The sequence below is a fragment of the Ictidomys tridecemlineatus genome, chromosome X, assembly GCF_052094955.1.
Source record: "Ictidomys tridecemlineatus isolate mIctTri1 chromosome X, mIctTri1.hap1, whole genome shotgun sequence".
Lineage (NCBI taxonomy): Eukaryota > Metazoa > Chordata > Mammalia > Rodentia > Sciuridae > Ictidomys > Ictidomys tridecemlineatus.
This window is the reverse complement of record NC_135493.1, coordinates 108833340-108847908: the sequence shown is the minus strand read 5'-3', so window position 1 is coordinate 108847908 and position 14569 is coordinate 108833340. Positions and strand designations below refer to the sequence as shown.

The window sequence follows — 14569 nt, the reverse complement described above, 5'->3', positions numbered from 1 at the left end:
CTCTTTCATTGAAGACGATTTTGTTGTTGTTGTTATCGGGTTTTGGAGTTTTGTTTGTTGGTTGGTTGGATGGTGCTAGGGATTGAACCCATGACCTCCCACATACTAGGCACGCACTTTATTACTGAGTTATACCCCCAGCCCAAAGAGAAGGTTTCACTGAAGAGGTTAGAAGAACTCAGGAGGGAGAAGAGAATCCTGCTGGTAGAACCAAAGAGTTTACCCAGTCTCTAAAGTTCTACCATGATTCCTGGCACAGTATCTAATACACCATAATTACACAATATGAATTGACCAAATAACTAAATAGCAACAGTGATAACTACCATATGTTCAGTGCTTAGCTCATTGGTTAATGTGTTGCAAATACATAATAAAGATATGTTGAACAAATGAGGAAATAGTAGTAGAGAAGTATTATTTACTGAGCACTTATTGATGAATTAATTTATTTAATCCTTACAAAAACCATAGGAGATCAGTATTCCTATTATTTCCATTTTGTAGATAAGGAAATCATGATTTAGAGACATTGAGTAACTTTCCCAAGTCAATATGGCTAGCAAGCATTTACCAAATAGCTATTATCAGACTGCAGTTAGTTGTGTCCTTCCCCACCATCAGGTACAGTTTTGTACCCCAGACTTGCTGTAAAGAAAAGTATGATAAGGGTAGATCTGGGGAAGTTGGCTCATGACCCTAACCATGTATAATAACAATAACTTCCAGGCTAGCCTCAGCACTTAGAAAGACCTTGTCACAAAATAAAAAATGGCAGAGATATGAAAAATTGTGGTATATATGTGTATTAAGAATTGTAATGCAAAAGAAGAAGTACATGTATAAAGGCATAAATTGGCATGAACATACTTTATATACAGAGATATTAAAAACTGTGTTCATATGAATAATAAAAATTATAATGCATTGCACTGTGAAAAAAAATAAAAATAATAATAACAATAACTGCTGGAACGAGAGGATTCTGTAAAGTAGGGGTACCAAACTGAGAAATGAGACATCATCTAGAAACCTAAATGATCATGGGACCTCAAACTTAAATCCTTAAGTTCCCCTCTCATGTATATATTTAGCACTTTACAAGCCTTCAGTCAATATATCTCTCTTTTGACTTGTCTCTATATATGAACATAAATAAATGCATTCTACATTTATTTTACTTTGGTGAATTATAAAGTAATGAATAACCTATGGTGCTCATTTAATTGATGGGTTATCATCAAATGGCTCCCCAACATATTACAAACAAAATATCTTGAAAATTGTCATCTTAAAACCCTATGTCTGAGGCTGGGGTTGTAGCTCAGTGGTAGAGCCCTTGCCTAGCTCATAGGAGACCCTGGGTTAGATTTCACAGCACTGAAAACAAACAAAAAACTGTGTCTGTATTTTAATTTTCCTAATATAGGTCTCTTTCCTATCTCAAATTAGTAAATAAAGAACTATTCTGTTTTTTGCAAGAAAGTTCATACAGTGTTCTCTGAAATAGCAAAAAAAAAAAAAGCCAATCATCCATCAATAGGAATCTTTTTAACCCTTAATTCTCTGAAAAATTATTTTATTTTTATGTATTGTTATTATTATTGTTGTTGCTATTTTGCAGTGCTGAGTACGAACCCAGGGCCTCCTCACACATTCTAAGCAAGTGCTTTACTACTAAGCAACATGCTCAGCCCTGGGAACGATTTTTTTTAATATTTATTTTTTAGTTGTAGTTGGACACAATATCTTTATTTTATTTATTTATTTTTATGTGGTGCTGAGGATTGAACCCAGTAGCTTGCATGTGCTAGGCAAGCGCTCTACCACTGAACCACAACCCCAGCCTCCCCCTCCGCAATGATATTTTAATCAACTTAGTTCATAATGCAATGCACAAATCAGTTTCAAAGTCAGTACTCCTTTCTTGGATAGATTTCAAATATTATCATTTAATATCTCCATCTGTAGCCTTTTCACAACTATGAATAAGTACAAACACTCCAAATAGGGGAAAGACTCATTCACACAATTGGTTTGTTAATTTCAGAAAGTTGTGTGACTTTTTGTCTCCCACAATGGCTTCGCTGAATTGTGAAATGCCTTATTTAGTTTACTATGGTTCAGCAATGGCTTTTAGAAATGCCAGTATGTATGATTTGTCTCTTCACTCAAGGAGAATCTGTATCCCTAGGAGGGTTCACATCAGCCAAAAGACTGATATGTGATATCAGAATATCAATTTATTTTCCTTTTTTGTAAGTGGACATGCATGCACAACACAAGTGCATATGCATGTGGTAATGGGGATTGAACCCAGGAGTACTTTACCACTGGACCAAATACTAACCCTATTTATTTCTTATTTTGAAACAAGGGGGGACTCTGAGGAACACAATTATAACCCAGAAATTTACAGTTGAGCATAGAATTCATTACATTTAGCTAAGATATATTCACAAGAATTTAAGGACCACAATGGCAAGGATGTTTGTCTGATTTTTCCACTGCTGTAATTTCAGAGACTATAACACCTGACACAATAATAATCTGTTAAATGAATGAATGAATAAAAGACAATGACGTTCATCTCCATAATATATATATATACTCGTTTTAAGGTTGAACTACTGGAGGGTTGGGAATATAACTCAGAGTTAGAATACTTACTTAGCATGCATGAAGCCATGGGTTCAATTCCCAGCACAAAAAGAGGAGGAGGAGGAGGAAGAGGAAAAAATTCAACTACTAGAGTTCTTGCATCAGAGAATTTCTCCAAGACAGTGCTGGTTGAATGGTGCCAATTTTGGTCACTGAGGTTCTTTTATTCTATGTTTCCAGGTCGGACCTAGGAGACATCTTTAGTTGCCTGCCCTAGAACCGCTCCCTTCTAATTCCTTCCTAACAGAAACCCAATTGTATTCTGGGTAGTAATGTGCCCAACTTAAAAGTATCATAATCACTATTGACCAAACATAGCATCTCCCTTCACCATTATTGGATAGTCATTTTCCAAGTCTTCTTTGAAGCCATACATAGTCATACTACCTACAACTATCCAATGAGATGAGAGAAGACTTCCAAGGCATTCCAGGAAATTTCTTCCCAAATAAAGACAGAGCACTGAATTGGGGATGTAGTTCAGTGCTCAAGCACTTGCCTAGCAGGCATGAAGCCCTGAATTTGATCTGCAACACTGTAGAGGGTGGTGTGGGGACACAGCCTCATTAGGAGAAAGATTTTTGCTCTCGATCATACCTTCCTGTAATGTGCTGGTGTGAGGACCTGATGCTTGGAGTTATCCCAGCTCTCCTATGATTATGAGATGAGTTGAGGATGGCTAGCAGAGTTGAAGGATTTAAAAAGCCCAAATCCTTAAGAACACAATTAATCACTAAACAAGCCCTGGAACTGGCTACCTCTGGGCTTCTCATTGTAAGTAGGGTATTCTGTTAGCTGTAATCAAAAGCATTCCTGCTAAGTGAAATAAACCAATCCCCAAAAAACAAAGGCCAAATGGTCTCTCTGATATGCAGATGCTGACTCACAATGAATGGGGGAAGACAATAGAATGAATCAGACAACACAACTTTCATATATGAATACACGACCAGTGTAACTCCACTTCATGTACAACCACAAAAGTGGAAAGTTAAACTCAATGTATGTATACATCAAAATGCATTCTACTATACATAACTAAAAAGAACAAATTAAATTTTTTTTTAATTTTTAAAAAAGACAAAAGCTGGGCTGAGGTTGTGGCTCAGTGATAGAGTGCTTGCCTAGCATGTGTGAGACACTGGGTTTGATTTTCAGCACTACATAAAAATAAATAAATAAAATAAAGTCATTGTTGCCATCTACAACTTAAAAAATATTTTTTAAAAAACAAACAAAAGCCTTTCTAACTTGACAAGTTCATTGTAATAGAGTATACCTTCTCTCCCCCCACCCAATGTGTGTGTGTGTGTGTGTCTCTTTCTCTCTCTCTCTCTCTCTCTCTCTCTCTCTCTCTCTCTCTCTCTCTCTCTCCTGAGGATTGAACCCAGGGATACTTTACAACTGAACGATAACCTCAGTGCTTTTTATTTTTTTTATTTTGAGACAGGTCTTGCTAAATTGCTTATGGCCTCATTAAGTTGCTGAGGCTGGCCTCCAAATTGACATCTTCCTGCCTCAGCCTCCCAAATCACTGGGATTACAGACATGAGCAACCATACCCAGTTTATACCTTCTCTTTTTAGGTACGTTAATACTGTTTAAAGTCAAACATTAACTGGCTTGGAATACATTTTGAATATCCTTGTTTGATACATTATCTGTTGATTTTAAGTTTCATTTTCAGAGAGTGTCCTAATTATACTCATTTCCAGTTTCTCTTCCCAAATCATGCAACTGCCCCAACTGTGATAGCACAGTACTTCAGGTCCTTTCCCAGTACTCCTCCTTTGCTTGATCTGTTATCTCTTTCAGATCTTTCCACATTTCATCTGTTATCATGATAAAAAGAACTGATTTCATTTGCTGGATTAGTTAGAAGTGGCTGATTTTATCATCAACAAAAGCTAGAGAATTTCATTTGTGGGAGTCTGATTATCATGTTTTAGTTTATCTCATTTCAATTAACTGGTAATTACATGATATTTTAGGTTTTTCCTTTGGTGATTTTTAACCTGATAGGTTGTAAGATAGCAGTAATAAGAGTAGTGGGGGTTTTTTTGCCCCACCTGTTGTATTTTTTGTTTTGTGGTTTAACCCAGTGACATTCAACCACTGAGCTATACCCCCAGCCTTTTTAAAAAATTTTTACCATGTAACAAGGTCTTGCTAAGCTGCTGAGGCTGGCCTGGAACTTACAATGCTCCTGCATCAGTCTCCGAAATCACTGAGATTACAGGCATGCACCATCATGCCCAGCTTTGGTGTGGTGTTCTTTATGTTTTCTTATGCTGCTTTGGGTTCATTGAGCTTCTTGGTCATTATTGGTTTACATTTTTCACTGAATGTGGAACATTTTGAGGATTGTATTTCATTAATATACATTACTGAAGGTAAATGAAGCATGCTTATCCAATAGCACAGCTCTTAAGCTACTTTTTTGTTTTTAACCATGACTAGATAAGGAAAGAAAATTTGAGAAATTGTGCTATCTACTGTGCTGCACCATAATAACTGCACAATTTCCCTATCTGGTACAACAAAAAAAAAATCTGTAAAAAGGATAAAAGTTATGTTAACTAATAAGTTCAACACCATAGTCTTTTTGACATTTTCTCCTACTTCATCTTTCCTTAAACCTTTTTCTTTAAAAAAAAAATCTGCAACACATGCCTGTAATCCCAGTAGCTCCAGAGGCTGAAGCAGGAGGATCGCAAGTCCAAGGCAGCCTTGGCAACTTAGTGAGGCACTACGCAACTTAGTGAAACTTGTCTCAAAAATTTTAAAAAGGGCTGGGGACATGGATCTGTGGTTAAGCACCCCTGGGTTCAGTCCCTGGTACCAAAAAAATCTGCAACTGTGGTTTGTGGTGGATGTTAATCAGATTATGGATGAAGCCCACTTTTCAAGTGAGGCATGGCTGTAAACAATTTGCCCTAGGTCATGTGTTCTGAGACTTTTTTTTTTTTTTTTTTTGCAGCACTGGGGATTAAACTCAGGGCTTACTGGATATAAAGCGAGCACTCTATTTCTAGGCTACAACCCCAGCCCAAGTAAATATGGTCTGGATTGGATCTTGTTCACATGATGCCTGGTCAGACAGAAGACAAAAAATAAATAAATATATAAACAACTAAAAGTAAATAGCAGAAAGATCAGTAGAGTGAGTAGAGGGAAGGGAACAGGGGCAAGGGAGGAGGAGAGGGAAAGGGGAAGTACTGGGAACTGAATTCAAGCAGATTATATTCCATGCTTTTATAATTACATAAAAATGAACCCTAATCCTAATGTTATGTATTTAACTAAAAAAGACAAATAAGCCACATGTCGTGGCACATGCCTGTAATCCCAGTTACTTGGGAGACTGAGGCAGGAGTTGGCAAGTTCAAGGCCAGCTGGAGCAATTTAGCAAGACCCTATCTCAAAATAAAAAATAAAAAGAGCTAGGGGTGTAGCTCAATGGTATAGCATCCCCAAGTTCAATCCCTATTGCTGGAAAAAAAAAAATTCTTGCTTTTTCTGCCACATAAATATACTCAGCTCACCTTCTAAAAGTACTTACTGAGTCCACTACTCTTTTGCCTCATGACAGAAAATTGGTATGTTTTGAGTCAATTCCTTTGATCAAAAAATCCATACTCCCAATGAGATGATGAGTGTGTATTCTATCTATGAGGAAAGAACATAAATGAAGAACTGTGGACTGTTTTCAAAGTATGGAGATGGCTCTCATCTCAAAAAGAATAATAGTATTGTGGTAACCAGATTCATCAACTAGATGTTCAGAGAATAATTTCCCTTAAGCAGAAAGCCCTAGGGGCTCTATTCTCCTTTTGTGAAAGAGTGTGGACACACGCAGCTTCCTGCAGCCTCACTAGGTGACAGGCATCTCCTAGTAAGCTGATTGTCTGCTTATCTTGATCTGTAGGCATTTCTGATCAATGTTGCCTACTTATCAGTTTAATTCTTGGGTTGCAGTTGGGGACATAAGACAGAGGAAGAAGCTGGAAAGACTGGAACTGTCAAAAGTATTCCCTATTGTAATTAAAACAAGGCATGTGTGGGACGAGGGGCATAGCTCAATGGTACATACAAGACCCTAGGTTCAATCCTCAGCATCATGAATAATAACAATAACAGTAAATAAGGAGGCATGTACTCATAAAATTTGATTTGTGAAAAGTAGACCAAATGTTTTGATTATTTACAATTTTTTGCATGAGCTCCAGTCTTAGGATGGTATTTAATACAATGTCTATTTTTACATTTATCATTTTTTGCCAGAAGATCTATGCAGGCTGTAATTGCACAGTGATATAGTAAAAGATGTCTTGACTAAGTTAGGAGACCTCAGTCATATTTGTGATTCTGCCCCTGTCAGCTGAGTAATCTTGGACTAGTACTTTATCCACTCTAGGTTTCAGTTTTAAGTAGTCAATAAGGACTGTGGATTAGAGAATCACCAACTTTCTATGCTAGGATGATGGAAATCTCAATAGTAGAGGTTGAGCACATTGGAAGGAAAAAAATCCCTTATGCTTCCAAATTATATTCATCCAGATCAGCTTTATTTAAAAGGCTGATTTTACTACTAATTTTTTCTGACTATAGTATTAAATGTACAATTAATTTTTTTGGAATAGAGCAACACATATTTTAGTTTAATAGAATCCAGGTGAGAAAGTTGGATATATATTTAAAAGTAAGTAATAATATATGGAAATTAAAACTAAATGAAATTTAATCTGTAAAGTGCCAAGAAAAGCATACCACTGTGTTAGCTTTTCGTCACTGTAATCAAAATACCTGACAAGAACAACTTAGAGAAGCAAAGATTTATTTTGGCTCATGGTTCCAGGGGATTCAGTCCATGATTAACTGGCTCCAAGGCAGAAACATCAGGGTGGAAGGGTATAGTGGGGTAAGTTCTCAGCTCATGGCAGCCAGGAAAGACAGAAAGAGAGAGAAAGGACCAGGGACAGATATAGTCTCTAAGGCCATGCCCCCAATTACCTACTTCCTCCAACCATGTCCCATCTGCCTATAGTTTTCACCACCTCCCAGTAAGTCCATTAAAATTATTAATTCATCAATAGATTAATCCACTGATGAGGTCAGAACCCTCATGATCCAATCTTTTCGCCTTTGAACACTGCTGCATTGCCCAGCACATGAGCTTTGGGGGGATATTCCAAATACAAACTATAATATGATTCATGATAAGAAATGCTAGTTGCTAGGGTCTGGGGGTTGTGGCTCAGTGGTAGAGTATTTATCTAGCAGGCACTAGATCCTGAATTTGATCCCTAGCACCCACCGCAAAAACTAAAAAATAAAAGAAATGCTAGTTGTACATCTTTCTTCCTCTGTTACAGCACTCATCTATAATTAATCTTTGAGAGATCTTAAAATGTATTACAAATCTCTCAATCTTAGGGTCCTGTGTCCCTTTTTGATCTTCCTGCACTCTTTTGCTGCTTCTATCATCTTTCCAAGCAGAGTGACTCACCTGCACATTCTCCACCTCCAGGAGGAATTCTCAGGCAATAGCCTCCGGGGTAGTCAGCCGACTCTGCCAAACATCACTCACATCAGAGCCAGAACAAGGGGCTGGGTGGAGTTTACTCTCTAGCATTTCCTTCTTTGAAGTATCCTCTATTTTCCTGTATTCTCTGTTAGTACTTAATTGCCAGTTTGCAAATGGTACAAAGATTGGTAAGCTGGATTTTGAACTTTAAAATCTATTGCATGTACCCAGAGGCCATAGGGAAAAGTGGGGGTGTCTTATATTCAGAGATTCACAGGCAATTATTTTCTATGATCTTCTTACTGAATAGCCTCCATAACCAGATTCAAAGAACTGGTCCTTTTAGGAGGCCTAAGGATGGTTGACTGCATTCTTAAGCACTTATGAGGAGTTAGAGCCTTGATTCCTGAACTGATTGATGAGCAGTAGTCTTCCCTTAGGACACTGCACAGAGAGAGAGAGGGTTAAGGACAGCTTAGAGGAGGTAGGTCACATTGAATGGGTTAAAAACTGAATCGCAGTTCTGACTGTACCTGTTCTTTTGCTCCAGGAGGCTGAATACCTTCTAGCCATAACTAGAAACTTATGGGCTTGTAATATTAAACTGTACGTCCCCAGACAACTGGTATAATGTTGTATGAGTCTATATTTTTTAGTTGTAGATGGACACAATACCTTTATTTTGTTTATTTATTTTTGTATGTGGTACTGAGGATCAAACCCAGTGCCTCACACATGTTATGCAAGTGCTCTACCCCTGAGCCCCAACCCCAGCCCCTATATGAGTCCATTTTTAATCACTATAATGAAATACCTAAGAAAGGCTACTTTATTTATTAAAAAGACTTATTTAGCTCACAGTTGTAGAGACTGAAAGTCCAAACACCAGGTTCTGGCAAGGATCCCCCTTGGCTACATTACACTGTGGCAGGAATGCATATGTATCTATGAGTTTGTGCAATTTCTCTCCCTCTTCTTATGCAGTTCACCAGAATTCAGTCATGGAGGCTCCACTCTAATGACCTAATCTAATCTGATAATTTTCTAAAGGCCCCACTTGTAAACACCATCATCAGATTAAGTTTCCATCTTCTTAATGGCATTAACATAAGATTTTGGCAATTCAACTCCTGCATGAGTTTGGGGGGGACAAAGCATATTCAAGCCATAGCATATGCCATATTTATTTCAGTATTCTTCAGCCAATTTCTGATAGACTTTAATAAGTATTTGTTAAATGCTGAATTATAAGTTGGCTTTTATTACCCTTTAAAAGTATGGCAGACAGACTCCTTGGTGGCCTCCATGGTAGCCTCCATGGTGCTGCCTCCTGGTGCTCATGCCTTTGTGTGGTCCTCTCACGTTCAGTGTGGGTGAGATGTGTGACTTGCTTCTAATAAAATATGGTGTTAGGTGATAGGATGTCATTCTCAGAATTATGGTACATTATGTAAGACTCTATTTGGCAGATAAAAGCAATAAAAGTAGACAAACTGGACTACATCAAACTTAAAGACTTCTGCATATCAAAAGAAACAATCAACAGAGTGAAAAGGCAACTTATGGAATAGAAGAAAATATTTGCATACCATATAGCTGTAGGCAAAAAGAAAATAAAAACAAAAATGACAAGTGCTGGTGAGAATGGGGAGAAATTGGAATCTTTGTATACTCTTCATGAGAATATAAAATGGTGTAGCCATTATGGAAAACAGTATGGAATATCTGCAAAAAATAAAATAAAATAAAAATTGAACTATCATGTGATCCCGCAATTACATTTCTAGGTAAACATCAAAGAGAACTGACTCAGTGGTAGAGTGCTTGCCTAGCATGCATGAGGCCCTGAGTTGAATCTCTTGTACCACAAAAACAAAACAACAATAATTGAGCAAGGCAGGGTAGTACACCCAGCAACTCAACCCAAGAGGCTAAAGCAGAAGGATTTTAAGTTTGAGGACATCCTCAGAAACTTAGCAAGATCCTTCTCAAAATAAAAAATAAAAAGGGCTGCTGGTATGGCCCACTGTTCGAGTGCCTTGGGTTCAATCTCCAGTAACACCACCACCACCCACCACCACCCCCCTGCAAAAAAAAATTGAAAACAGGATCTTGAGTATAATTGTATTCCCATGTTCACAGCAACATTACATAGTCAAATGTCCATTGATGGTCCAGTGGATAAAGAAAATGTGGCACATATACACAATAGAATATTATTAAACCTTAAAAAGGAAGGAAATTTTGTCCCATGCTATAATATGCACAAACCTTAAAGAAGGACATGAAATAAATCAATTTCCAAAAGAAATTCTGCATGATTCCACTTACAGGAGGAAAGTAGTTCAAACTCCTAGAAACAGAAAGTAGAATGTAGCTACCAGAAGTTGGAAGAAGGGAAAATGGGGAGCCATTGTTCCTAGATACAGAGGTTCAGTTTTAATAGAAAGTAGAATGTAGCTACCAAAAGCTGGAGGGAGAAAAAATAGGTGCCATTGTTCCTGGATATAGTTTCAGTTCTGCAAGATAAGAATGTTCCAGAGAGCTGTTATACAACAATGTATATATAGTTGTTATGGTTTAGATATGAGGCATTCTCCAAAAGTTCATGTGTGAGACAATGCAAGAAAGTGTAGAGGTGAAATGTTTAGATTAGGAGAGTTATAGCCAAATCAGTGGATTAATCCACTGGTATGGATTAACTGGAGGTAACAGTAGGCAGATAGGGTATGGCTGGAGGAGGTAAGTCACTGGGGGCATGCCTTTGGGGTTTATATTTGTTCCTATGAATGGAATTATTTCTCTGCTTCCTGTTGCCATTGTCTGAGCTGCTTTCCTCCTTCTTGCCCTTCCACCATGAAGTTCTACCTCACCTTAGGCCCAGAGTTATGGAGTTGGTTGACCATTGACTGAATATCTGAAACCTTGGAGCCAAAATAAACTCTATTCCTCCTCTACATTGTTCTTGTCAGGTCTTTTGGTCACAACAATAAAAAATATGATTGAAACAATAGTTAACACTACTATACTACATACTTTAAAATGGTTAAAATGAGCTGGACACAGTGGCTCATGCCTGTAATCACAGCAATCTGTGAACTGAGGCAGGAGTATTTCAAGTTCAAGTCCTGCCTGGGCAACTTAATGAGACCCTCTATCAAATTTTTTGAAGAGTTGGGGATGTAGCTCAGAAGTAGAATATTCCAGGGTTCAATCCCCACTACTGGGGAAAATAGGTTAAGATGATAACTTTGTTATGTATTTTCTACCACAATAAAAAAATTAGATTATATCTTGCTAGCTTATAAATGGCATTTCTGGGTAAGGCTATGTGGCAAGGAAATATAGGCAGCCTCTATAAACTACAGTGGTCTCAACAAAGAAGCCAAGGTCCTCAGTCAAGAAATGAATTCTGTCACCTGGTGTGGTGGCTCATGTTTGTAACCCCAGTGAGTAGGGAGGCTGAGGCAGAAGGATAGCAGGTTTGAGGCTAGCCTGGGTAACTTAGAAAGACCCTTTCTCAAAATAAAAAAAATATAAAGTGCTAGGCATGTATCTCAGCGATAGAGTTCTTGCCTAGCATGTACCAAACTCTGGATTAAATCCCCAGTACTGAAAAAAAGTGAATTCTGTCAATATCAACAACTTGAGTGAATTTGGAAGTAAGAGTTCTCCTCATAATAATATAGAAGAGCTGACACCTTGAGTAGAAGACCCACTCAGTCATGACTGGACTCCTGACCCACAAAGACTAAGATAAGTGTGTGTTATTTTAAGCCACTGAATTCATGATAATATGTAATGTGGCAGTAAATAATCAATATAAAAGAGATTGTATAAACCAATCTGTTTTCAAATAACTGACTTCTAATGGCATGGTCTTAGTGAGAAGAACCTTTTGGGCCTTGACCTTTGTGGAACCTTGAAATAAAAAGTGTTCATAATTGAAAGCAATGGCTCTCTGAGCATTGGCCAATAAAACCAGTCTTAAGTCATCAATATTTATCATTCTATCACTTCCTAGCTTTGACAATTTTGTAACCCCTGTGGGTCTCAGTTTTTCCCAACTGTAAAGGCAGAACTACCATTACCCACAAGAAGATATTTTTAAGGATCAAACGAGACAATTAATGCAAAACACATAGGCCACACTGCCTCAGCAATTTTTCTTACTCCTATTCTTCCCCTATTCTGTTCTCTTTGTCACAAAGATTAAATTCTGTGGTAGTAAACTATAAACACATCTCTAAAAGTAAACTTTATACCTTGAGGGCTGGTGGCAAAGCTTGGTGATCCTTTATAACCCCCAAGTACCTCACACAAGACTCAACAAATACTTGTTGATCTGTTGACCCTTTAATCAAATAAAAGTTTTTCAAATGCTAGCTATAATCACTATTCTAAAAAATTAAGCAACTCAAATTAAAAATGCTTTTGTTTTTGCTTCAACTAGGCAGCTATCATTAGTTAGTGCTTATTCATGGAGGTCTGATTTACTGCTATCAGTAAATACAACAAACTCTCTTAAGTGCTCTGGCATTTTAGACAGAAGCAGAGGAGGAACGGGCTTATAGTCACACATGAGGTATAGTCTGATGTGTATGTAGCCCATGGTGTCAGGAGTAACACAGGTAGATGAGAACCAATGCTATTTTTAAAGATATTTGAAAAAGATATTTCATAAACTTCCATGTTGACCCACTGTGCATGGAATCCCAGGAGGGTAGGGAGGGTAACAGAGAATATACTTCTACTTTCTTTTCTACATGCAAGATATTGCGAGCAAAGGCAGAGTCACTCATTCAATATTAGGGGTGGTCATTTGGTGATAGTTCAACCCTTCCTTCTACAGAATGCAGATGCTCCAGGCCCCTGTTATGTTTTCTCTCACAGCAAAAATCATCATTTGATCTATCAAGGAACCCAGGTAGGACATCAAAGCAGGCCCTCAGCAGGATCTGTATGGAAAAGTGGGTGTAAAATAAATGTCATTCCTCATAGGCTTGAACACTTGTTCCAGCATATATAATCCAGACTATACTCTAATCCAACTGTTGTCAAATATTTCTATCTCAGGGCATTTAAAAAATATTGAGGAATTCAAAGAGCTTACCTTCAAAAATCCTAGGAAATATAATACACAAGCATGTATTCTTTTAGTCATCAGAGTGATAACATCATCACACATCCTGTAAATATATCATTATTTCAAAAGCAGAAGGTTAAAGAAAATAAGAGAAACACGGAGGATGGGACTATAACTGGCAATGGAAGCCAGGAGATGGTCACATATTATGAAGAAAAAAAAACTTCCAAACCCCTAAGACCTATAAGCAATAAAATAAATCCTTCCAAAAAATTTAAGATGAATTAAAAACTCACTTAGATAAGCAAACTGAAACAGTTTAACAAAAGCAAACCTTTGGACCTGGCATAGTGGTACACCCCTGTAATCCTAGCAGCTTGGGAGGCTGAAACAGGAGGATGGAAAGTTCAAGGCCAGCCTTAGCAATTTAGCAAGGCCCTAAGCAACTTATCAAGACCCTGTCTCCAAATAAAAATTTAAAAAGGGCTGAGATGTAGCTCAGTAGTTGAGTGCCTCTGGGTTCAGTCCCTAGGAGAAAAACAAAACAAAACAAAACAAAAAAAGCAGACCATCTCTAAAGAAAATTATGGAGAATGTACCTGAGCCAGAGGGCAGTGTTGCCACAGGAGGATGAGAAATTTAAGAAGGAAATAAGAAGGAAAAAAGATAAAGAAAATATTTTTCAAAGATTTCTTTTTTAGTTGTAGATGGACACAATACCTTTATTTTGTTTAATTTTTTTAATTTATTTTAGTTGTAGATGGACCCAATACCTTTATTTATTTATTTTTATGTGGTGCTGAGGATGGAACCCAGTGCCTCACACATGCTAAGCGAGCACTCTACCACCGAGCCACAGCCCCAGCCCCAAAGAAAACATTTCAACTTTAAAACTTACAAATATAAGGGACAGAAATTATTGAGAAAGCCAAAGAGATTACCTTATGTAATTTTAGAAAACACCATATACAAGCACACATTCCTTTAGTCACCAGCGAGATGACATCATCACACTTTAAGTTACCTCTGGAAAATTCCAGAAAAAGTGGAAAAGACAAGTGACTTCAGGACTCACAGCTGCTCGGATTCTTCTCCCACCAACAAAGAAGCCAGGGCAGGCCACAAAGGGAATTCTCCTTTACATTTTACAATGGTCACTCGGGGTCTCAGGTTTCCGGGGAGGCTCCGAGAAGCGCCACTAGAGGGCGCTACTAGAGAATCCCAGCGCGGACCTCACCACCCCCACCCGTGCTCGAGCTTCCGATTCTCACGGGCGCCGGAAAAGGGCGGTGTCC

At 37.9% G+C, this 14569-nt stretch overlaps 1 protein-coding gene across 4 annotated transcripts in view; it reads right to left on the bottom strand.

The window, feature by feature from the left end:
- Positions 1-14493, bottom strand: part of Acot9 (acyl-CoA thioesterase 9) — a 74159-nt gene extending 59666 nt beyond the window's left edge. For 3 of the 4 annotated variants that reach the window (XM_078035029.1, XM_040270110.2, XM_040270136.2), the window contains exon 1: positions 14350-14493. The gene's annotated coding sequence lies outside the window, so the exon portion shown is untranslated. Of the gene's footprint in view, positions 1-14298; positions 14317-14349 lie in introns of those variants that run through there. The other variant, XM_078035028.1, reaches the window with a different exon arrangement.
- Positions 14494-14569: the final 76 nt, after the last annotated feature.